Genomic DNA, 2500 nt, shown 5'->3' with positions numbered 1-2500 from the left:
TGTCTGTAACCCCCTCCAGCCCCCCTACACCCCCTCCCTATCTCTGTAACCTCCTCCAGCCCCCCCCCACACCCCCTCCCTATCTCTGTGACCCCCTCCAGCCCCCTACACCCCCTCCCTATCTCTGTAACCTCCTCCCTATCTCTGTAACCTCCTCCCAGCCCCCCCTACACCCCCTCCCTATCTCTGTAACCTCCTCCAGGCCCCTTTCACTGCGAGGTTTGGGTGATGTGTCAATGGAGGAGGGAGGGTGGTTTTGGACAGAGGGCGAGGTACCTTCTTCACGTTCACCACTTCCCTCACGTACTCCTGTCGATCGAGTAGGTGCCTCTTCTGTTTCCTGCTGAGGGTCTGCTTCGTCCTGGGGCGGGGAGAAACGCAACCATGAAAAGGCTGACCTCCCACCGCCAGGGAGGGCGGAGAAGGCGGCAACACTAGCCTCCGTCGGTCGGCGCGCCGAGTCCAGTTGCTGGGACAGAGAGGCCAGCGCTGCCCAGGAACAGGCCCTTGGGCCCTCCTGCACCGATCCTGCCTGAACTAAACCCTACGTACTTACAGATCCTGCACCCTTCCGTTCCCGTACTATTCACGCTGTTGTCTCGTTGCCCCCTTGCATGCCACGATTGTATACCCACCCCGGCACCGCCTTCCAGACATTCACCACCCTCTGTGTATCAAAACTTATCCCGCACATCTCCTCTAAACTCTTCCCCACGCACCTCTGTCCCCTAGTCCTTGACTTCTCAATCTGAGGAAAAAGAGCATCTTTTTTAAAGTAAAGTTTATTTAATAGATAGAACATTCCAGCACAGTCCAGGCCCTTCGGCCCCTCGATGTTGTGCCGAGCTATGTCCGAACCCAAGATCGGTCTATCCCACTCCCTATCATTCTGGAGTGCTCCATCTGCCTATCCAATAACCGCTTGAAAGTTCCTAAAGTGTCCGACTATTACAGCAGGCAGTGCATTCCACACCCCAACCACTCTCTGAGTGAAGAATCTACCCTCGGACATCCCTCCGATATCTCCCACCATCAACCTTATAGTTATGTCCCCCAGTAACAGCTCCGTCCACCCGAGGAAACAGTCTCTGAGCGTCCACTCTATCTATCCCCCTTATAAACCTCGATTAAGTCGCCTCTCATCCTCCTCCGCTCCAAAGAGAAAAGCCCCCAGTTCCCTCAACCTTTCCTCATACCCTCCAAACCAGGCAGCATCCTGGTAAATCCCTCTCTCCAATGGCTCCCACATCCTGAGGTGACCAGAACTGAACACAATATTCCAAATGTAGTCTCACCGAGGTCCGGTATAGTTACAGCATAACCCCACGGCTCTTAAAACTCAAACCCTTACGAAGGGTGGGTTAGTAAATTTGCTGATGACACCAAGATTGGTGGGGTAGTGGATGAGGTGGAGGGCTCTTGTAGGCTGCAAAGAGACATTGATAGGATGCAGAGCTGGGCCGAGAAGTGGCAGATGGAGTTTAACCCTGATAAAGTGATTCATTTCGGTAGGACAAACTCGAATGCAGATTACAGGGTCAACGGCAGGGTTCTGAGGAGGAACAGAGAGATCTTGGGGTTCGTATCCACAGATCTCTGAAGGTTGCCACTCCAGTGGATAGAGCCGTGAAGAAGGCTTATAGTGTGTTCGTGTTTATTAACAGGGGGGTTTGAGTTTAAGAGTTGTGGGGTTATGCTGCAACTGTACAGGCCATGCTAAATTGTCCCTTACTGTCCAAAGATGTGTAGGTTAGGGTGGATTGGCCGTGCTAAATTGTCCCTTACTGTCCAAAGATGTGTAGGTTAGGGTGGATTGGCCATGCTAAATTGTCCTTAGTGTCCAAAGATGTGTAGATTAGGGTGGATTGGCCATGCTAAATTGTCCCTTAGTGTCCAAAGATGTGTAGGTTAGGGTGGATTGGCCGTGCTAAATTGTCCCTTAGTGTCCAAAGATGTGTAGGTTAGGGTGGATTGGCCGTGCTAAATTGCCCCTTAGTGTCCAAAGATGTGTAGGTTAGGGTGGATTGGCCGTGCTAAATTGTCCCTTAGTGTCCAAAGATGTGTAGGTTAGGGTGGATTGGCCGTGCTAAATTGTCCCTTAGTGTCCAAAGATGTGTAGGTTAGGGTGGATTGGCCGTGCTAAATGTCCCTTAGTGTCCAAAGATGTGTAGGTTAGGGTGGATTGGCCGTGCTAAATTGTCCCTTAGTGTCCAAAGATGTGTAGGTTAGGGTGGATTGGCCGTGCTAAATTGCCCCTTAGTGTCCAAAGATGTGTAGGTTAGGGTGGATTGGCCGTGCTAAATTGTTCACTTCAGGAAACCTGGCCAAAGGAGTTTGTCTCTTTATAACTCGAGAGAGGTGGACAGGGAGGGGTGGGTTGCAGACACAGGAGTGGGGGAGAGGTGGGGGGAAAGTGGGACTGGGCCTCCAGCCGAGGCAAGGCCAGGGTTACCTGAAGGAAAGTCTGGCGACAATGAGGAGAACCACGGACAGGATGGCC

General features: G+C 52.2%; 1 long non-coding RNA gene across 1 annotated transcript in view; it reads right to left on the bottom strand.

Moving 5' to 3' along the window:
* The window catches only part of LOC145340402 (uncharacterized), a 4048-nt gene extending 1548 nt beyond the window's left edge, over positions 1–2500 (bottom strand). Inside the window, exons 1-2 of the long non-coding RNA XR_013886246.1 lie at positions 2453–2500; positions 277–361 (exon numbers count right to left, since the gene is read on the bottom strand). This is a non-coding gene — a long non-coding RNA (uncharacterized LOC145340402). The remainder of the gene's footprint in view (positions 1–276; positions 362–2452) is intronic.

This window comes from Carcharhinus amblyrhynchos, unplaced genomic scaffold, assembly GCF_965287045.1.
Source record: "Carcharhinus amblyrhynchos unplaced genomic scaffold, sCarAmb.v2.hapA scaffold_981, whole genome shotgun sequence".
NCBI lineage: Eukaryota > Metazoa > Chordata > Chondrichthyes > Carcharhiniformes > Carcharhinidae > Carcharhinus > Carcharhinus amblyrhynchos.
This window is presented reverse-complemented; position numbering and strand designations above follow the sequence as displayed.